We start from the raw sequence: 23,559 nt of genomic DNA on the forward strand, positions 1-23,559 counted from the left end.
CATTTGACCTGGGCATGTGCAGCCCTGGGGCTTTCTGTGTGGAAGGGGATGTATGGGGTTGGTCATGAGAGATTTTAGACCTCAGCTTTAATACCTCAGCAAGGCTAAACACACTAGTTCCAGCCAGTAGTGGTCCTTTATGACCATTAAGATAATTCTGGAAGTAATCTTTGAAGAGTGGGTAGAGGGGCCCTTCTTCCAGAGAATACAGAGGAACTTTTCCATAGAATATGCCTTAGAATGCCCATCATTGATGTCTCAGGAATACATCCAGATTCTTTGTTCTGGCTTTCACTATGGAGGATAGAAACACTATTTAAAAAAATAGAAAAAAAAAAGTAAACTGGGGGTGTGACAGGATTGTTGGGTTTGTGGAATGGGAGGATGACCATATACCAAGCAATTTTCCACAGAGACAGCACAGGTGCTCCAGGGTCAGAGAGTAGCAGATTTACTTGCCATACATAGGCAGATACTAACTGCCTGGGGATCAAACAGCTCATTGGTAAGGGTAACAAAACATGCAACATGGCACTCATCTAAAGAAACAAAAAGGCATCCATGGCCAGGTGATGAAGCCAGAAGATTCCCTGAGCACTGCACAGTTGAGGAAGCCATTCTTAAAGTTTCCTTGTATTACACTAATATTGCAATATTTTGAGAGTTGCAGGCCTAAAGGAAGAAAATAAAATGTTAATGTGATTTTTCTCCTCACCTTGTTTTCCAAAGGGAAAGGAAGAGAATGGGAAGAAAGGGTAAATAAGAGAGAAGAGATAGGGAAGGCAGCAGAGAGGAGGAGAGGAGAGTGCAGGGAAAGGAAGGTTGGTACATCATGCCATTTAACTGGATTCAAGTCCCAATTCTGATTCTGACCCAGCTTTATGCTAATATGCACCCTGGGAGGCAACAGGTGATGGATGAAATACTGAGGTCCCTGCCACTCTTCTGGAAGACCAAGATGGAGTTCCTGGTCCTCAACCCTGGCTGTTGCAGGCATTTGGGGAGTGAAACAGCATATGGGGAAAAAAACCTCTTTTTTTTCTGCCTTTCAAATGCATAAGATATATTTAAAAATAAAGGGATATTTATACATTAATTATAGAAAAGCTTGCTTAATATCTGTTGAATGAATTAATGTATTTCCAATATTCAGTTCTCCAGTGTCAAGCCTATCGTTTTTCCCATATATATATATATATATATATGGGAATATATATATATATATGGGAATATATATATATATATATATATTCCTGGGCAAATCTTAACCACACAAGAAAAAAAATCTCTTTAATTTCCATTTTGTGTACATTTTCATCTTTGTTGCCATGGCACCAAACACTGCCTCAGAAATAGAATTTTTTTGGATAGGTATCTATCCAGGGCTAGGCTGTGTGCTGGAGCAGAAGCCATCGTTTTCTCTTTAACATGGCTGCAGTTGGGTATCTCTCTGGTCCTTGGGTTCTGGTTCTGTTTAATGTTCTCCCTTCTCTCAGACACCCACAGGGACCAAAGGCACCTACCTGAAAACATATTTTCTCATTTCTCTCTCTTGTTGGGCTGTGCTGTTATGAATATGTTAATTAAGTTTCCCATACCATGTTGTGCACAGCTGTTTGTACATACATTCAGCATGATTGAATGACAGAAATGACCTAAAGTGGAATATACAAGTAAAGAGCTTTATTTTCCTCCTGTAACAATTTATAAGGGAATACTTTGTGCTGTCTCTCTCTCTCTCTCTTTTTTTTTTTTTTTTCAATTCAGCCATCTTTGCTGTGGCTTTTACCCTCACTCTTGTTTGTGTCAAGATTTCAAGATGGCTACCCCACCTCCAGCACTGCTTCTGCTTTCTTATCAGAAGCAGAAGAGACAAGGCCAGATATGCAAACCAGCCACATCTTTCCCCCTTTAAGCAGCTTACTCAGAATCCCCAACCTGTGACTTTCACTTAGCTCTCTTGACCAGAACTGAGTGATAGAACCAGTATAAGGAAGGCTGGAAAAGTCAGCTTTTCTTTTCCATTGTTACAGTTTGACACACAGTTCTGTTTGTCTAAGAGTGTACATGTTGGATGAGAAACTCTGCGTGGCCACAGGAGAGAATGAGAATGAAGTTTGAAAGGAAGTTTATTATGCTCCTGGGTCCTAGATCCGGGTCTCTGTGCACCAGGCAGGGCCATGGTGGAAAGCACCAGTGTAGTCAGGAGGCAGAAGACAGGAGTTGGGAGGGTATCCAGGCCAGAGTCTTTGTGGTTCTCCACGAGAGAGGCAAGGAGGGCAAGGAGGGCCGTCGAGGACTGGCCAGTTTGAGAATGCTTGGACTTCCAGACAGGGGGTTGCTTCCAGTTGGCTGACACCTGCCCTGTGATGGTTTAAAGTAGGGATGACCTTGGGTTACTGTATGAGAATTCAGAAGAGGAGGTAGTTAGGGCTGTTGATTCAGGATTGGTTGTTTTCTGTATGAGAGATGTTCATGGCCTAGCCCCTTACGAAGTCTGAGAATTGTCTAGCCCTAGGATGAGAAGTCTCTTCCTGCCAGCAAGCTTTTAAGATGTCAAAACATCATAAAGCACAGAAAATAAAATAACATGATTAATATACTGCTACAGCAAATTGTTTGCAAAACTGACAGCAATTATCACTCTCCTTTTCTTGCGACTCTCTTGCTCCCCGTGAACCTTCTCTTGATAACAGGTGAAGTTTATTTCTCCACTCTTAGGTGTGAGCCTGCTTTATAATTTGCTTTGGCCAATAGAATCAAGTCTGTGATGTTGTGCCAATTCCTAGCAGAGGCTTCTTAGCCCATTTTTCTGCTACTGTAATAGAATAGGGCAGTCTCTTCAGTGTATAAGAATAGAAGCTCCTTTGGCTCCTGGTTCTTGAGGCTGGAAAGTCCAAGAACATGGCAATGGCATGTTTCATGGGACTTCTTGCTGCATCATGACACAGCAGAGGACATCACAGGGCGAGAGGACAATGGGGACAAGCTCCTCCCTTTTGTAATTAGCTCACTCCTGTGATAACTAAACCAGCACTCCTGCAATAAGCACATTAATCCAATCCTGAGGCTGAAGTTCCCATAGCCCAGAGACCTCCCATGAGGTCCCATCTCTTAATACTGTTACAAAGTCATTTACATCTCAACATGACTTTCAAATCATAGCAGCTTCAAAGCAGCTTGGAGGCTTTGTCTTGCTCTCTGGGAACACTATTGATCCACCCTTTGAAGAAGTCTGGGCTATTCTTCTGGATGGTAAGAGCCACAATGGCTCAGTCACCCCCATCACTTAGCCAATAACTAGTCATTCCCTGCTAGTAAAGTTGCTGCACTGAATAGCAGGTGATATCTCATGGATGAAAGAGGCCAGCTAAGATCTAAAGAACCACCCAGCTGAACCTGGGCTCTATTGCTGACACACAGAATTATGAATGGCTGTTGTTTTAAGCTGCTACATTGTGGGATGAATGATAAAGCATCAAAAGCTAACTGATGCAGTTGCCCTATAAATATAAGACTGTATTAGTCAGGAAAAAACATAAAGATATTGGTTAGAGTTTTAGCTAATAAAAAAGTTTATATTTTAGGATTTACCAATATATTCTGTGGTATTCTTGGACTTAATGAATTGATTTCTTTTAATTTTTTGCTAATTTAGTAAATATAATAATTTGATACTCTTTTCAAATGAAACTGAAAGTTTTGGGATGCATAGTGACTGGGGGTGTGTGGAGCAGTTCCAGGGCCCTGGGCCTCCCTCACTTTCACACTCAAGGGAACATTGGCAACCATCATGGGGGTGTGGGCCATCATCAGCTTCTGATGTTCTCATTTTTATTGTATATTGTTTAACTCATGCCTGGGAGCACTAATGTTGAGAAAGGAGGATAAATAAATACTGATTTGGGAAATTAATTAGATGCACAAAAATCTCATTAAGATTATCTTTACCAACCTATGAGATACAGATATATTACCTACAAATGTTCTTCATAAAGTTCATGGAAAAGTAGAACTAAAATATAAGAATAATTTTTGTAAACATTTTTATTAAATATTATCAGACATATAAAGTTGTACATAATTGGGGGGAATGTGATATTTTCATACACACATACATTTTGCAGTGTGCAGTCAAATGTTTAATTTGAAATTAATTATTTCAAATATTTAACATCCTTTTATGGTAAAACATGCAAAATTCTATCTTCTAATGTTTGCTTTTTATGTAGAAATAGTATATTACCATTATCTGTAACTACCATAATACATGTTTCTAGTGTTTTTTGAAGACTTCCTTGTGCATTCATTTCATTTTTTGTACCAAAATAAACTTATTTTTTAATTCCAGTTTTCCACAAACATTTTCAAGTATATTCATCCATAGTTCTTATTTAGCATGGAAACTTTAAATGGGACCTCAAGAGCCAGTGCTAAAAAGAAATTAATATATAACAATGACTATTATATCTGATTAACATGTCATTTGTCAAAATAAGGGACAACCATGCTTACATCATGTAATCTGGAGAGAAATATATTTTTTAAAGATTTATTTATTTATTTTGAAAGAGAAAGAATATCTTCCATCATCTGGTTCATTCCCTGGATGGCTGCAACAGCCAGTGCTTGCCAGGCCAATGCCAGAAGGTTCATCCAGGTCTCCTATGTGAGTGCAATGGACCAAATACTTGGTCCGTCTTCCACTGCTTTTCCCAGGCCATTAGCAAGGACTGGATTGGAAGTGGAGTAGCCAGGGCATGAACCAGCACCCATATGGCTGCCAGTGTCACATGTGGCAGGCAGCTTTACCTGCTACACCACAGCGTCAATCCCAGGAAGAAATACTTCTCAATATGCATCAGACAGCTTCTCTTGAGTTTTCTCATTTTAAAACTTCACAGAAAAATTACAAAAGTTAATTTTTTAAAATATAAAATGTAAGGGTTCCAAAGCTCAGATCACAAAAATTAGTATTTGATGATATGTACATTGAGTACCCTGATATGAAATTCTATTTTGCTTCCTAAAGTTTGTTTATTTTTATTTATTTGAAAGGGAGAGCAACATAAAGGGAGAATGAGAGAGATCTTCCATCTGCTGGTTCTTTCCCCAAATGCTTTCAATAGCTAGAGATAGGAGAGGCCAAATCCCGGAACTACGAAATTCAGTCTAGGCCTTCAGTGTGAGTGGTAAGAATGCAGCTACTTGAACCATCATATACTGCCTCCCAAGATGTGCATGAGCAGGAAGCCTGCTCAGAAGTGAAGGCAGGACTTAAACCCAAGCACTCTAAGATGGGATGTGGACATTCCAGGTGGCACATTTCATTGTACCATGATGCCATCTCATGTTTGTTTGTTTTTAAAGATTTATTTTATTTATTTAAAAGAGTTACAGAGAAAGGTAGAGCCAGAGAAAGAGAAAGGATGATCTTCCATTCTGCTGGTTCACTCCCCAAATGACTGCAACAGCCAGAGCTGAGCTGATCCAAAGCCAGGAGCTTCTGGGTCTCCCACACTGGTGCATGGGTCCAAGGAGTTAGACCATCTTCCAGTGCTTTCCTAGGCCATAGCAGAGAGCTGGATCAGAAGAGGAGCAGCCGGGACTCGAACTGCACCCATATGGGTTGCCGGTGCCGCAGGCTGGGGCTTTAACCTGCTGCATCTACAGTGCCAGCCCTTGTGGTTTTTTGTTTGTGTGTTTTTTAAAAGTATTTATTTATTTAAATTCTGTGTGGGGGAGAGAGAGAGAGAGAAAGGTGTGTGTGTGTGGGGGGGGAGGGTAGGGAGGGAGAGAGAGAGAAACACTTCTAGCTACTTGTTCCCTTCCCAAATGCCAGCAAAGGCTGAGATTGGATTAGGGCCAATGTCAGCAACTGGGAACATGGTCCAGGTCTCCTGGGTGACAGGAACAACATTATTCGAACTCTGTTACTGCTGCTTCCCACAATCCACACTGGCAGGAAGCTGGAGTCAGGAGCCAGAGTCAGGAATTGAACCCATGTATGCTGATGTAGAATACAGCATTTTAACTGCTAGCCTAAATGCCTGCTCTTCCTATATTGTATTTCACACTATAGTTTTACAGATATATATTCATTACCAAAACTAATTATGATATAACTGTTATTTAAATGAGGGAATTTTAAACTGTATGTATGATGTATAATCATTAAATAAAATATATTGCAGGGTTTTTCAAAAACACACAGAAAACAGACTTAAAAGATTTTATTTTGTTGCAAAAATGTTTTTAAATTTTAAATTGTGTATTTTTATTTGAGAGGCAGATACACACAGACACATACATATACATATAGATACACAGAGAAATAGATTTCCCATCTACTGTTTCATTCCCCAAATGCCTGCAGATTCTGTTGGCTAAGACAGAGCCAATGCCAAAATGTAGACTACAACCCAATGCCACATGGGTGGCAAGAACCCAGTTACTTGGGCCATCACCAGTGCTTCTCAGGGTTTGCACTAGCAGGATCCTCCAAATATCAGACCATAAAAAGTGGTATTTGGTGATGTCTACACTGAGTTCTCTGATATAGAGTCAGGATCTGAGTTTTGAACCCAGATACTCCATATTGAGGAAGGGCATCTTGACCAGTGAGTTAACTGCTAGGCCAAATATCTGTTCCTGCTGCAAAAATTTTTCAAGTTCTCTCTCACAGAAGCTTTTTACTGGCATAAGCCTTTTAAGGGCTGTCTTCTGACCTGTGTGATTTATTCCCACCAAGGTAGTGACTCTCTAGGAGAGCCCTGACAGGAAAGAAGTCAGGTTTGGGCTGGTCAGTCAGGTGAGATGTAGAGGAGGCAACTCAGGCCAACACAAGAAATAATGGAAGCAATTTATCACTCAGAGATCCACTAGAAGAGAGGAGAGCTGTTGAGGGATGACTGGGAGGTCAAGGGGGCTCTGTGCTCAATCAGGAGAGGGAGAAGGCGAGGGAATGGGAGAAGGAGGGGTGTGGGGAGGGGGAGAGGAAGAAGGAGGGAGGGAGAGGGGGAGGAGAGAGGGAGGAAAGATGTTTTTTTCCCTTGGGGAGTTCTAATTGATGGGTGTGGAAGAACCAGCCTTGAGTTCCCAGGTGCTGTCCTGTGACTTAGGAATGGCCATCATGGCATCTTTACACAGTGCATGGGTGAATCCAGTAGCTTGTGAGTTACCAGAATATGGTGGTATCTGGTTTGACCTTGGGGTGGAGGAAGTAGGGAGCCAAATTCTTTGAAATTCATGCATAGAGGTGTCTCCAGAAAGTAGATGGACAATGTGTATTATGCAAAATAAATAACTGTTCACAGACTTCATTTCTTTTTGTCATAAAGTAAACTTTTAAATTCTACTTTTTCATAAAATTTTTTGAAGTACCCTCCTGTGGTGTATGTGTGTATATATAGTTAAAAGGTAAAAAAAATTCCTTAGGCCAATTATATCAAGTAGGGTTTATTTGAGCAAAGAACAACAAAGCAAAGATGATTTACTAATTGGGCAACTCTCAGAACCACAGCAGGCTCTGAGAACTCCAACCACTGACAGCATCAGATAGCATTTATAGAAAAACAGAAGTGAGGCTTAGAAAACAACTTAATTGGGGCAGGCATTTAGCCTAACAGTTAGGATTCTGGTTAAGATGCCTGCATCCCATACTAGAGAACCTGGGAGTGATGCTTAGCTCTGGTTCCTGACCCCACTGTCCTGCTAATATGAACTCTGCAAGGCAATGGTGATAGTTCAAGGAATAGAGCTTCTGACATCCATATAGAGATCTGGAATGAGTTCTCAGTTCTTGGCTTCAGCAGGCTTTCAGGGGAGTGAACTAGCAGATGGGAGTACTCTCCCTCTCCCTCTCCCTCTCTGTCTCCCTCCCTCTCTCCTCCTCTCCCCCTCTCCCCCTCTCCCCCTCTCCCTTCGTGTGTCTCTGCTTCTCAAATAAATAATTTTTTAAAAAACAACTTAATTAGCCTCAGCTTAGCTGCTCAACTAGCCAACTGCTTATAGCTTAATTAATTAATTGGCTATAGGATCTCCTGTAACCAACACAAGTTCAGTTATTGTGATTAAACTCAATCTTGATTTGGTCCGTTGGGCCTAGTGCTGGTACCTAGACCAAATCAGTGGCCTCTTAGAGATTTTATTTACATTTTATTTAAATTTTTATTTAAATAGCTGCCTAATGTAATTTATTTGTTATTGTTTCTCCAGCATAAACACACGAGTGTACATATTGGCCCCATGGTTGATGGAGGGTACTGCTGATGGAACAGTGAGATGTAATGATGCTGATGTGTTAATGTACAAATACAGAGCTGCTGTGGTTCTCCAGGACTTTGCACAGTTTATTTCACCCATAAGCTTGAAGGTGCATCTGTCACTTGGCATTGACAGAAGATGAGCTAGACGCGGAATCAGTGAGATCTAAGCTGTCTGCCCTCTCCCAGGTCTTGGTTTCCTTGGTCTGAGAACCCACTTTTCCCCTCATGTATTACTACAGGATGTTACTTCTTCCTTTTTTGAGGTTATTTAATTCAAACAGAGTTACAGAGAGAAGGAAACCCGGAGAGAGAATGATCTTCCATCTGCTGATTCACTTCTCAAAAGTCAGGGGCTGGTGCTGTGGCATAGCAGGTAAAGCCACCCCCTGCAGTGCTGGCATCCCGTATGGGTGCTGGTTTGAGTCCCAGTTGCTCCACTTCTGATCCAGCTCTCTGCTATGGCCTGGGAAAGCAGTAGAAGATGGCCCAAGTCCTTGGGCCCCTGCACCCATGTGGGAGACCTGGAAAAAGCTCCTGGCTCCTAGCTCTGGATTGGCACAGCTCCAGACACTGCGGCCTGCTGGGGAGTGAGCCAGCGGATGGCCAGCTCTCTCTCTCTGCTCTCCTTCTCTCTCTGTGTAACTCTGACTTTCAAATAAATAAATGGATAAATCTTAAAAAAAAAAAAAAAAAAAAAGAGAGAGAGAGAGAGAAAGCATCTGTTGATCTCCTAGTGATTCAGTAGGGAAGTGCTGAAATTTTCAGAGGTTGAACAGGACAAAGAATAATGAAGGCCAGCTTCTTGATTTAAAAATCACAGGGGTAAGGGAAGTCTGGAGTTTCAATCGCCTTTGAAGTTCCATGCCAGAAGCCATTTTAAATTAATTAATGTGAAACAATAGCACTTTGTGCGGATGCAGTCAAGCCCTCATATAAGGAGGTCCACATGCTTTCCAGCTAAGGGCTCTATGCATCTGTCCTGACTTACCATGGGCCTGCTCTCTGAACAGCCCCATCTGTGGCGGGCCTGGTTTCTTTGCCTTTTTTTTTTTTTTTTTTAAGAGCAGTCATTAGGGCAGAGAGGAGTCATGTGGCTCCCACAGCTTCCTAAAACACTGGAAAGAAAAATTAATGAGGAGCCAACACTGGATTGTGTTTCCAAGTCGCTCAAAATAACATTGCATCCTGAAAGCACAGCTGAGATTTTCCCAAACAACAGCAAATGCACTGTCTTCAGGTACTTACTCCCAGCCGGCACACTGCCAGGAGCAATTGAAAGCCCCACTCTTCTCAGGGAGGCCAGACTGTCACATATATAAGCAGCCATGTACAATTTTGCTGTTCTCATAAGTTTATTTATGACTTGGGTTCCATGTCAAGGGATTAGAACATATTATTTGTGCTGTTCACAAATCTACACAGGGCACATAAATGTTTATCTGTAATAGAAACATCAAATATTCATTGACGAGAATCAGAAAGGACTAATTTGATATGTTCATACTTAGAGTAGAGGGATTCTCAGACTTGGGCGCTAGTTATCTGGTAATCATACTAAAAGGACTAAAGGTAGGGGAATAGAGGTCTAGACAGCTATATGGATGAGAATGTTTTAAAGTAAGGTCACAATAGAAGCAGACACTCAGGTGTGGAGTGAAGATCTACATGTGAGAACAGATGAAGGAGATGAGAAGGGGCAGGGATGGCAGGAGGCAGGATGACATAACACAAGATCTAGGTGAAGGGGGGGACATTTCCATCACAATGGTGTCATTTGGGCTGGTGTATGATACAGTTAAGGCAAATCCCTTACCACAAAGCCTGATGCACAGCAAACTTGTACTGGGGGGCTTTTATGGATGAGGCACGCTACTCTGTGCTTTTAATGCAAATTATTTAATTTTCAGAGCAAATCCACAGGACAGATGTTATGATTATCACCATACACATGAAGTGATTGGGGACAGAGAAGGTGTGTTACTCACCTAAAATCACATAACTGCTACCTGAAAATTCATTTAACTGGTCCTCTGCCTCATTATTAATGCTAATTGACTGTTGATACTTTTTTATTATCAGTTATTAATAATAATACTCTATACTACTATTACTCCATTCAACTCCTTTATGCTGCCTGCAAATGCTCACTGTTACTATTAGTGTTATGGTGTTATTATGAATGCTGTTACTAATACTGGAATTCAGGCTACCAGAGTTTAGATTTTTTTCTTCCATTTCCTGATTATATGTTTAAGCTACTTAGATAACCTTTCTTAGCTGGTATTCTCACCTAGAAAACAGATTCATTTTAATATTGTGAACACGAAGATCTTAATAGATGTATTTTTAATCCTTTCCTTCTGGGTACATGTTAGGATTATATTTACCTATCCTTTCTAAAGGCAGATGCCTCTACTTGATTTGCATTTGGCCAATGAAATGTGAGTAGAAGTGATTAGTATAATTCCTGTCATTCCTAGATGCTTTATTAAGAGCCAGTGAACATCATCCACTGTCCCTGCACTGATAATCACAATGGAGAGCTGTCACCCAAGTCTCTGGGTAAGTGTATGAAGCAGAGCCCTCAGACTACTGATGATAGGCATGCAGCATGGGCAACTAGTCAATCTTGGTTTACATACATGAGCTTGCGAGGTATTTGTTCTTGCAATATAATCTAGCCCATCCTCATTGCACTGCATCATAACCAAGTCATTCGGTCCGGATTGGTTAAGTAATGCTGCAGTAGCAAACAACTCCATAATGACCTCCTGTACCTTATGCTGTACTTGTACATTATGGCTTAACAATGTTCTCTTCTCCACGTCTTCCTCTTTCAGACACTGAGGCTGAAAGAGGAGCTACTGTCTTCAGACTTCCTAGTTGCACAGAGCATGGAAAGCCGTGCGTTGGCACATCAGGGCTGTTCCATTACAAGGAACATTACAGGGAACAGTGGTCCTACCTCTACTTTGAAGAAGTATACGTATTTGGTCAACAGCATTGACACATTTCTTACAAATCTTTTGTCTTTTCTCCATTTCAACATCAAACAATACACATATGTGGGAGTCTTCAAAAAATTCAGGAAAAACATGTGCTATAAAAAATTATTCATGGATTCCAGAATGTTTGCACCTAGATAAACTTATCTTTTAATTCAATTTTGCTACAAGCTTTGTATTGTTCATATTATCAATTTTAAATTCTATATATTTATATGTAAATAAACTGGATACAGAGAGAAATTTGTCAGCAATTGACATTTTCCAGAGTTAAAAAAATATTTAGTCAAATATATCCAGCTGTAACTTTCTTTTGGATCTGAACAACTTCTCTTCACTTACATAGAAAATGTCCCCTTTGAAAGAAGAAGAAATTGTGGAATCTATCTCTTGGAATACTTAGTTATTGGAGACCTTTTGGAAAAGATTAAATTCTAGGTCCTCTTTATATTCAAATTCATTTAATTTAAATATGTTAAGAAGCTGATACTGCTTTTATTTTTTCCCCAGAAACCTTTTATTTAAGGAATATAAACTTCTTGCTTTTCATAAATACAACTTTAGGAATATAGTGATTCTTCACACCATACCCCCCCCCCCAAGGGACATTAATACAACTTCTAGTTTTCAAATGTTCACTTTTCTTCATTTTAGCTTATCTAAGAAATATTTACTATGGTTATGTTATAATGTCAGTCGTAATTTTGTGAATTTCCCATCATGTATACCTCATGGCCACTCTGCAAAGAAATGACTATACAAATTATTGAATTTTCAAGATTGACTAATTGAAGTTTGGCTTTATTTCAAATGTAAGCCTCATTTTAGTGTGCTCAAACTTCTTCAGTGGTTACATATGTCATATAGCTAATACTAATTTGATTTTTAAAAAGGAGAAAGAAAAATAGAGAGAACATTGTCCCTGATAGCATCACCATAATTTTTCATTCTGATAAAGAATCCATCCAGTGTCTGAATGAGTTCCCTTATGTAACCATTCATCTGGAACTTCCAATAATGTCACCGTGATGCCTACACTGAAAACTCAACACCAGTTGAAGGCCAACTAACTCGCCTGCATAGAAAATTGAATTATGTTCCTTAGAAAACCAGGGGCAAGCAGAATGTGAAGATCAATGCAAATTAATGGCATATTGCTTGATACAGATTAAAACAGACAGAAGAAATGTAGTCTCTTGGGGTTAATCAGTCTTGGCAGGAACCAGACTTTTATTTCAAAATCCAACTCTAGTGCTTTTTCTCTAGGATACAGATGTTACCCCAGCAGCCCCTGCTGCCTAGCAGTGGGAGAAACGCAAGCATGATTGGGGTTTTGTAGGCTTTGTGTTAACAAAAGGGAATAAAATCTATCAAGTCAGTGTTTTTCAGGTCTCATGATGGCTCTCACACTTAAGTGACAAGAAAATTCGTGCATATTCTCCAAAAATCATGTGGTCAGAGTTAATAAACAGTCTCGTGTGTGTAGCCACTTTATGTGTTTGCCTCTTGACTTTGCTGCTGGGAATCTCACAGGTGAATCTGTGCCATGGTTTAGACCTTCTTTCTTTTTTTTTTATAGGACTTAGAACACTGTGGAATACTGTTCAGCTATTGCTTTGTCTAAATTCATGCACTACCTTTCATAAATTATTTTAGGGATTTTTATGGAAGCAGGCAAGGAATGAATGAATGAATGCATAAAGGAATTCATTGGCATTCTTATGGCTAAATACCAATCTTTAAAATTACAGTGATGAGACTAACACCAAGTGCCAAAATACCTCATAAGCTACAAGATACATAAACCTGTAGTGATTGATGGGTTTGTTGAAAGATGGGTTTGTTGTTAGATTGACTAGTGGCCAAACACAGAGCTAATTTGAGCCAGAAATGAATGCATTAGTTTCTCAACCAAATAGTTGTAGTCAAGCCCTGTAGAATAGCCCTTGATTAAAAAAAAAATAAAAAACAAAACAGGTTGAAATATGGGTGAAACATTTCTTGAGCACCAGTTATGAAAGTGGAAGCTGAGGGTTTATTGCAAAGAGAAATATAGCATTGTTATTAATATTAATGAGCTCCTTGTATCTCCTGAGTAGTTCAAAACTGCCAGGGTTTTGGTGTAGCATAAGTAACTCTCTTAGTGAATCATCTGGGGTGGAAGGCAGAGGTAGTCTTTTGGTGGTGGGGTCTATGACTTGTGTATAAACTGCAATATAGTCAGTCAGGAGGTAGAGGTTGCCTGCAGCTCATGTGTGCAGAATTAAGCTATGGGGACTAGTTTTCTATCTGTGTATCAATCTGTTGGTGATGGATTGCAAAACCATAATGGAATCCCATGACACTTTGTATGGGGAGCCTTGGAAATAGGGGATAGGCCAGAGGTTTTGACTAGGAACTAGTAGCTGGGTTGAAGAAAATATCTTGAATGGGCCAAATGGTTATGGCTGAATCTGTGTGTATATGTGTGTGTGTGTGTATACCTGTGTTGGTGGAGCTCCATGCCCCAAGGTTGTGAGTTATAAGATGGAAGATAGGCAAGGGTGAAACAAAATGTCTTGTAGTGAGATCCCTGCATCTTCAAAGTGTGGGAGATGGGAGAGCAACTCTTGGTCCAAGCACTTTTAAAAACAGTTTCCATATATTTACTCATTTAATTTTCTTTTAGTTTCATGATTTAGCTATTGTTTTTTTATTTTTATTTTATTTTGACAGGCAGAGTGGACAGTGAGAGAGACAGAAAGGTCTTCCTTTTCCATTGGTTCACCCCCTAATGGCCGCTGTGGCTGGCCATTTAGCTATTAATCCATTTCATAGCAGAGGGAATTGAGACATAAAACACTCAAATGACTCCCCCATTCTCATTCAATTTCTAATTCTTGGATTCACACCCAGGCAGTGGGACTTCAGAGGTTCCTGCCATCCCATGTCAGCTGTGCTATTCTAAATCACTTCTAGAATGGCCACCAGGCAGAACTATCAGGAAATAGGAGAGGCAGGGTCATTCAGATCTTCCAGGAGCCACCGTGACCTGTGCTCAAGTCAGTAGTCCTTCCCTTGTCTACTGTCAACTACAGCTAGGCCCTGTTTTTGAGCCTCGATCACAAACACAGAATGTATTCCATTTTCTAAAGAAAAAAATTATTTTTGGAGACGTACTGCTTTCATCTCCTTAGCCAATGGCTTATGAGGATCATGTCCTACTTGTACATCAAGAGATACTCTTGTGTCTTCTCCTTGGTTGGCTACTCCTTATGCAATGAATATCTTGACAACAGATATGGTATCTTTTGCCAAGCTTCTGAAAAGGATTAAGCTCACTTTGATCTTTTTCCTGGGAAAAATGTGTCTCTTACTGGCCCCCAACATGTATAATGCAGAAAAAGAGCTCAAGGAGTCCCCTGTGTCAATTAAAACAAAATCCTACAAAATGTTGTATGCACTTTTATAGTTAAGCTCTCAGAAATGGGACCAGTAAGTACTGCCACCACCACCAGTTATCTCAGGAACCTTGCTTTTGTCATAGAAGATCAGGACCAGACAATTGCCTCAATGGCAGCAGAACAAGCCTCTGCAATAACTCATAGAGGAACCCTCATTGGTGACCTCCTTCTGCTTCTGATCTGCAATCTGCCCCAATTACAATTGACAAATTATCACAAGGCAGGAGTGTCGAATGCCTTAGCTCTGCTATTCAAAAAGAATAGAGCATAGGAGTTGGTAGTTTTTACCCAATAAAATGTCTTTACTCTAAAGTAAACAACTGAAGACAAATGTTAAAAGAAAATATAGAAGAAGCAAAAAAGATGGCATATCCCTTAATTGCTTCCTATATTTTTCTCCCTCTGTCTTTCTTGCTGTTTCATTAAAAAATTTAAACACTTTTTGTCTCTTTCTATGTTTACATTTTTTTTTCTTCCCCATCATTCAGGACTGCAATTAAAATCTAAAAGGAAGCTTTAAGGGCAGTCAATTATCTAGGAATTCTAATGGCAATTAAAATGTTAACAGGAAAAATTTAAATTCCAACTGAAGGAAAAAAACAGTATCATTAAAAAAAATCTGCAGTGACATTTTAATGCTGGAAACAAAACTCTTCCCAGATCTCACTGGTAATGCTTTGCGTGTGGAGAGACCTTTTAAAATAAATGTCACGTAGGACAGTGAGGGCTTACCTGCTTGCTGCAGACCAGGCGTTTTAGCAGAGGCACCAGGCCACAGTGCTGGGTTCTCAAAGGATGAGGATTTACATATGGCCCGTGCAGTGAGGTCTATATCAATTAGAATTTAGCCAAGAAAACAGGGCTGCTATGAGTAGTATTAAATGAGGCCCTTCTCCTTGGAATTAGACTTTAAACAAATGTGGCAAGAATTGGAAAGTACAGATTTGGGGTGTGGGTGGGAAGGGGCAGGAACTGCAGAATCAGAGAGCCATCTGCTAATTGATACGGACGAAATCAGAACTTGCAGGAACATTCTATAGCCAAAAGCATCAGGCCACTAAAGTCAGATAATAAAAGGAGGAGCCAGATGAACAGCTGATGGGAAGTTGATGCTCTTGGGGAGATCTCAGCTTTGTAGGTTCTATGGTGGTGGACCTGGGGCTGCTGTACCCCAGCAGAATCCGAAGCAAGAAGAGCAGGATAAGGACCAGAAGAGGTGGAGAGAACCAGGGACTGTCAGACACACCTGCTGTTTCCACTGCCAGCTTCATGATCTTTGGAGAATAATAGCTTCTATTTTACTTCCTCCTTTCAAATCCTGTGCACATTCTTCTACTGGCCCAGTCTAACTAGTACCGAACACGAAAATCCTGGGAAACAGTTCCTTGGGTAAGCCAAGTTGGCATAGCGCAATCCAGCACTCTGATAATACAATTAATTTCCTAAAGGTTTTTGGCTGTTTATTCGTTCAATAAATACTTAGTATGCATCACTATTCTAAACATTAATATACCACAAAAAGCTTGGTTTTGACCTTTAAGGAGCTCAGTCTAGTTAGGAAAGAGATATGTGAATAAAAACAACAACTGAAATCAATGAATTTAAGCAGATATAAGCAGCATTTCAGAAATGAAGAGGATTATTTAGGAATACCAACAAAGACACTCTAACGAGTCAAAGGAGACCCTTGTGTATAAAACAACAGTTGATATAACCCTGCAATGCTCATAGGAATATATCAATGGAAATAAGAACATGTCCACCCAAAGGAGTCTAAGTGTATAACAGATTAGAAATTATAAACCCCGGGGTTGGTGCTGTGGTATAGTGGGTAAAGCCACTGCCTGCAATGGCGGCATCCCATATGGGTGCTGGTTTGAGTCCTGACTGCTCCACTTCCAATTCAGCTCTCTGCTATGGCCTGGGAAAGCACAAGATGGCCTAAGTGCTTAGGCCCCTGCACCTGCGTGGGAGTCCCAGAAGAGGCTCCTGGCTCCTGGCTTTGGATCAGCTCAGCTCTGGCCACTGTAGCCATCTGAGGAGTGAACCATAGGTTGGAAGACCTCTCTCTCTCTCTCTCTCTCTCTCGCTCTGCCTCTACCTCTCTGTAACTCTGCCTTTCAAATAAATAGATCTTAAAAAAAAAAAAAAAGAAAAATATACCCCAATACAAAACAATCCAAATGTTCATCAACAGATGAATGGATAAAATACAATTTAGTATATTCATAAAATTTAATAATATGCGATAATCAAAATGAACAAGCTACTACTATATGTGATAACATGGAAGGACCTCAAAAACATTGCAGTGAGTGTCCCATGTCAGAAATACTGAGAGCAGATGTGTACTTACCTAGGGCTGAGGATGGGAGCATGGGTTGATTATAAGTAGGAGTGAGAGGATTTGAGATTGATAGAAGTGTTCTATGAAACTATATACATTTACCAAAAATCATGAAACTGTATACTTTCCAAGAGTGGATTCTATGGTAGATAAGTTAAACTTCCCCCTAAAGCTGGCAGAAGCATTGCTGATGTATAACTGGGCCAGGGCACTTATCCTAAGGTGATTAATATACGCAAACACATTTGTGTATGTGAATTCTACAGGAGGCTGGATTTGCTGGCCAGATTTTTATTACTATAATGAATTACTTGAGGCAGCCTAAATTTACAGAATTAAGAGGTGTATTTTGGCTTACCCTTCTGGAAGTTTGCTGACTGAAGGGTGACAGTTGAGCTGAGCCTCCAAAGGGACCTCTTGGCAGTGATGGCACAGATTTCTCCATGTTAGAATTTGGTTCATTACCCATAATGACTTTTGTGGCTTTGCAATCTGAGCATAGTCCCCATCTGAGCTTAGAGATGGCTGCTGTTTAGAGAGTGGATCAAAGCAGCCACAATATTCGTCAATATTCGTGCTAATTAGAGTTTTCACCCGGGGACCGCTGGTAGAAGTCATAAAAGCAACAGTATCCCCTTTGTTGACAGACCTTAACCTATTTCGTGCTCAGCTCGACTAATTCCCTGCCTCATAAAAAAATTATCTAGGACAGTTTATTAAAGCTTTCAGCATCCTCAAAAAGTAGTGCTAAGGTGTCAGGAAGAGGATATTGATGGATTGTCCATTATCAGCTGAGCCTGGGAGTTTGCAAAAGAGCTGGTTGCTTGTTGCGTCTCAGGAAGGAGAAGCAGAGATGCTTAATTACTCTGAAGCACTATTATCCCAGCAGCACTTCTGCTATCACTATAAACACTTGAAATCTTTAGGATGAACTGCTCTGACTCAATAGTGGTAATTGACTGAAAAGGAACACTTAAAATGCTCTGCATGTACATTTGCACTTGTCCTAGGATCCTGAATGATCCTGCTGAAAACTGTCCTGTGCGGTACCTCTGCAGGAAGCGTCCAGCCTCAGTTCCGTGTGATCCAACCCCTCCAGCCTCCTCAGAACCACCCTCATTTGCCCCTCAGCCCCTCCATGCTTGCTACCCTGGCCTTCTCTGTGGTTTCCAAACAAACCATAGATGCTTTGCCCTGGCTCGTTTTTTTAATGTGCTGTTCTTTAACTTGAAATCTCTTCCCACAACTCTTCACAAGGCTGCCACTTTTCTAACCGCTTAGTTTTCAACTGAAATTGGGGTCCTCAAGGAGATCTAATTCACTGCTCAATCTCACATTATCCACCCCTCTCTCCAGTTCATCATTCTGTTTTATTTTCTTCATTTATTTATTTATCATCACAATACAGACACTCTGACTTACAATGAGGTTACATTCTGATAAACTCTTTCTAAGCTGAAAATATACCTTGAAAGTGTGCTTAAAACACCTAACCCCCTGAACGCCCCTGGGCTAGCAACACAGTGACCTGTAGAACCTTGGTAGCTTACACTGGTGATCATGTGGCTGGAGTCGCAGTTCTGTTATTGCCCATCCTCATGCCACATATCATTGTGAGGAGTCAGATGGGTTAATAGGTAGCCAGGGGATCCCAGTGGAATTTGGGGTGTAAAATATGTGCTTCCTTCCCCAAAAGCTTATCTTTAGTAGGGTGAAGTGTCCTGCTTCCTTAGGAATGTCCAAATTTACAAATTTACCAGGAGAACAGCAAGGTTCATGAACATCAAGAACACCAAGGTGATGGCATCTGAGCTCCAGTTTGTTGTGAAGGCAGCTTCCCTATCCCACACCTCAGGATTTTTTTGTTTGTTTGTTTTAGCATGAGCAAACCAGATAGGATAAAGGATTGTAAACCAGGTCTTTTGGTGGTTTTTGTTTCTGCCTGGTAACTGAATGCCAATTTGATTGTCAAGTTTTGTTTTTTTTTCCTTCGAAATTGTACTTAAAACCCAAATGCTACAATGGTTTTTGAGTTCTTTCTTCTCTTGGAAGCCCCCCTTCATGCTACTCCAGCTGCAGGTTCTTGATTCTAATAAATACTTTTTTTTTTTTAAAGATTTATTTGTTTTTATTTGAAAGTCAGAGTTACACAGAGAGAGAAGGAGAGGCAGAAAGGGAGAGAGAGAAAGGTCTTCCATCCACTGGTTCACTCCCCAATTGGCCGCAATGACTGCAGCTGTGCTGATCCAAAGCCGGGAGCTTTGTACGTGGGTACAGGGGCCCAAGGACTTGGGCCATCTTCCACTGCTTTTCCAGGCCATAGCACAGCTGGATCAGAAGTGGAGCAGCCAGGTCTCAAGCTGGCACCCATTTGGGATGCTGGCACTGCAGGCAGCGGCTTTACCTGTTACACCACTGTGCCACCCCTAATACATTTAAATCTGTTTGGTGGCCCCTTGGAAATTCTTCTTCCATGTGAGACAAAAAACTGAGGTAACAATAATTTCTCCACTGCTGTTTTCCCATAACATCACTAGCCAAGGAAAAGAACACAATTCAAAATTTGAAGTAAGTCTTATATTGAGTGTGGATGGCTTTGTCACCATCATAGTTGAAAAGTGTTAAATTGAGGGTCAGCACTATGCATAGTAGGTAAGCCTCTGCCTGTGGCGCCAGCATCCCATATGGGCACTGGTTCATGTCCTGGCTGCTTCTCTTCCAATCCAGCTGTCAGCTAATGGCCTGGTGAAGCAGTGGAATATGGCCCAAGCTCTTGGGGCCCTGCTCCCACATGGGAGACTAGAAAGAAGCTCCTCTGTTTGGGTCAGCCCAGCTCCAGCATTAGTGGCCATTTGGGGAGTGAACCAGTGGATGGAAGACCTCTCTCTCTGTTTTTCTCTCTCTTTCTCTATAACTCTACCTCTCAATAAATAAATAAATCTAAAAAAAGTGTTAAATTGAACTATTCTCAGTGAAGGACTATCTGTACATTCTACCAATATTATCACACTGTTTGAATGGGAAGCATATATAGGCACTAGTCTGTGGGGAGCAACTGGGAGCAACTCGGACTAGACTAAGTTACTGGAATTAAGACTTATTCTATGCATCTGCTTTCCCACAATGTGGCGCTGAGAAGGGAAACAGCTTCTACACAGCTGCCTCCAGTTCAACCAATAAACTGTGGGACCTGCTCCTGATTGGAGGAGAGCAGCGTACTCGGCGTGTGGGTAGCAGAGTTGGGATTGGTGGAAGAGGACTATTAAGGAGGAGAGAGACGGCATGCACCAGGAACATCTAAGGGGAACACCTGTGCAGCCCCCGAGAGAGCCGGCCTGCGGTGTGCCGCTCCTCTGCGGAAGTGGGGAATGTGGCAGAGGGAACCGCCCTTCCACGGAGGTGGAAGGGACGGTAGCCAACCCGGGAAGGACCAGCAGCCAACCCGGGGAGGGCCGAGCAGACGAAAGAACAGCGCAGGGTCCTGTGTCGTTCCTCCACGAAGACGGGGAGCGACACTAGTCTGTATCCAAACTTAATGTTCCTACCCCTTTCTCCTTATTAAAAACCTAGGCTATCTATTTCAACATCTTTGTTTCTTCTCAATTGTATCCCCAAGCTTCTGCTAAATTCTTATTTCTCCTCTATATCTGCTTTGTTTCACCTTCATTTGTAGAAACTATCCCTACAGTCTCTTTACTCCATCCCTTGCTTTTGTATTGGTGATTACCATTGAGAATCCCCAGATTATGTATAATTCCACCGGCTAATATGTCCCTTGTGTTCTGGGCTAGGTTAGCCTAAAATTAATATTTCAGGCTCTTGCCTCTTACTTAGAGAAGAATTCTAAGCACAGGCTTAAACACAGCATGCAACATGGTAAGATTTAAATTTATTTAGAAAGTGAGAAGAATACATGGAAACCTGAGGGCTTTATTAAGGGAGAGTGGGCCAATAGAGGTAAACAGGGATCTCCATACCAGTTATTTCCAGGGGTCTGTGAGGAGAGAGGGGGCAGGCCTGAGAGCGCAAGCAGATGAGCGAGCGGGTGCATGAGTGAGAGAGTGGGCAGGTAAGACGCGCTGGCCCAGCACTCTCCAGGCCTCTTTTTCACTTCCAGAAAGCGAGTGGTTACATAGTTTGATTGACAGGTTGGTGGATACAGGTGAGCTTACATGGGGAGATAGGGGGTGGAGCCTCCATCCATGAACCTAATCTATCTCCCTGAGCAGTTCCATATCATTCCCTCTTCATAGAAGCTGAAGGGAGTAGACTCATCATATCTTCTGTAGCTTGATGCAGGCCCTGCTGTCCTGGGTCCAGAAATCTCTTCCTATCTCATCTAGTGAATCCAGTTTATGAGCTGGAGACCACGCCATCCTTGCCCCCATGTAATCTCACCTGCATCCACCCATCTGTCAATCAAACTATGTAACCACTCCCCTTTTAGAAGTGAATAAGAGGCCTGGAGAGCACTGGGCCAGCCCCTCTTACCTGCCAGCTCTCTCACCCTTGCACCCTCTCTCTCACCTGCTCTCGCTCTCTGGCCTGCTTCCTCTCTGCTTGTGGACCCCTGGAACGCATGGAATGAAGCTCCCTGGTGAGCCTTCCTGGCCCACTCTCCCTTAATAAGGCACTCGTGTTCCTGTGTGTTCTTCTCATTTTCTAAATACACTCCAAACTTTACCATGCTGCTTATCTTGTTTGAGCCTGTGCTTAGAATTCTTCTCTAAGTAAAAGGCAAGAGCTGAGAGATTAATTTTGAGGCTAATTTAACCCACAACACCTAAGGAATACTGTCCTGTAAGGAGTAAAGATGAAAGTTGGGACTCTTATCCACTCAATTGCTTTTAATTCCTATGATTCTTCATCCGACATTAACATATTGAGAAGCCTTCTCAGTCACTGATGATGTCTCTATTCTTGGATAGTCCTTTTGACAGCTGAGTTGAGACCTGGTTAAAATAATCTCCACATTTGTAGAGTAAAAGAAAGCCTTAATAATAGAGATGAGCAAACAAAACAAAACAAAAAACTGTGCAGGGAGGGTTCAGAGTTCATCACAGCACTCCTCACTTCCCAGGTTTAAATGGTTTATTGGCATGATTGGCAGACTAGCTAAGCATTATTTAGTCATAATTATCTTGATGAAAACTGTATAAGACTGATTTTTTTTTCCTCTTCAGAGAATGCAAACTTGGGGGATGGAGCCAAGGCAAGGCTAATTCACTGAGGACCTTAAATACTATTGATAAATAATGTATACAATGGAGCTCTGGTTTGGAATTGAATTAAACCTTGAGTTCAAAGCCTTCTCCCTCTGGTTATATCTGCTTCATATCCTAGCAAAATGCATCAGTGAAGTTCAATATCAGTGACTTGGAGGAGTGAAAAACAAGCCCCAGGGAAATAAGGTTTGTGCATTCTGAGCTATTGAGGATCTTTATCCTATAAGGATAAATTTTCAGTTTGAATGAAGGTTTTTGTGGAGGCACATTTGCCTTCTTCCAGGTGATTTAGACTTGAAAGTATAGCCTCAGAGAAGTGGCTGATTATTTTACTTAAACACAACACATACAATTTTACAGCTTGCAAATCAGTTAAAGCCATGCATGTACCATACAAGAAATAAGATGCAGTAACTTCTACCCTCAATAAACTTACAGTCTGTTAGAAGTTATGAGAAATAGACACATAATCATATTGAAAGAAGCTGAAAGGAGGGAAGTTAACGAGCACAGAGCAATATGAAAATGCAGATATTGGATACTGAAACCCATTTGAGATGAACTGCAAAGAGCTTTATCTAAGGACCTAGCAGAAACCTGAATATAACCCTACCATTCAACCCAGCCATACCACTCCTTGGAATTTACCCAAAGGAAATTAAATTGGCAAACAAAAAAAAGCTGTCTGCACATTAATGTTTATTGCAGCTCAATTCACAATAGCTAAGACCTGGAATCAACCTCAATGCCCATCAACAGTAGACTGGATAAAGAAATTATGGGATATGTACTCTACAGAATACTATATGGCAGTAAAAAACAATGAAATCCAGTCATTTCCAACAAAATGGAGGAATCTGGAACACATTATGCTGAGTGAAATAAGCCAATCCCAAAGGGACAAATATCATATGTTCTCCCTGATGGGTGACAACTAACCAAGCACCAAAAAGGAAACCTGTTAAAGTGAAATGGACACTATGAGAAACAGTGACTTGATCAGCCCTTGCTCTGACTGTTGATGAACAACTTAATACTTTATCCCTCCTAGTATTTTTTTTGTTTGTTCTACTTAATACTATTGGTTGAATTCTGTAATTAATAAACAGTTATTCTTGAGTGTTGAAACAACTGAAAAGTGATTGCTGTTAAATATAAGACTGGGAATAAGAGAGGGAAGAGATGTGCAATTCGGGACATGCTCAAGATGACTTACCTCAAACGATAGAGTTAGAAACATACCAGGGGATTCGAATTCAATCCCATCAAGGT

General features: G+C 41.0%; 1 long non-coding RNA gene across 2 annotated transcripts in view; it reads left to right on the plus strand.

The window, feature by feature from the left end:
• Positions 1–12,751, plus strand: part of LOC149123416 (uncharacterized) — a 129,101-nt gene extending 116,350 nt beyond the window's left edge. The window contains exons 5-7 of one of the 2 annotated variants that reach the window (XR_016215941.1): positions 10,175–10,239; positions 10,748–10,829; positions 11,108–12,751. This is a non-coding gene — a long non-coding RNA (uncharacterized LOC149123416). The remainder of the gene's footprint in view (positions 1–10,174; positions 10,240–10,747; positions 10,830–11,107) is intronic. The other variant, XR_016215940.1, reaches the window with a different exon arrangement.
• The last annotated feature ends 10,808 nt before the right edge of the window (positions 12,752–23,559 follow it).

This window comes from Oryctolagus cuniculus, chromosome 11 (assembly GCF_051225735.1).
Source record: "Oryctolagus cuniculus isolate XC-2025 breed Fujian yellow rabbit chromosome 11, ASM5122573v1, whole genome shotgun sequence".
NCBI lineage: Eukaryota > Metazoa > Chordata > Mammalia > Lagomorpha > Leporidae > Oryctolagus > Oryctolagus cuniculus.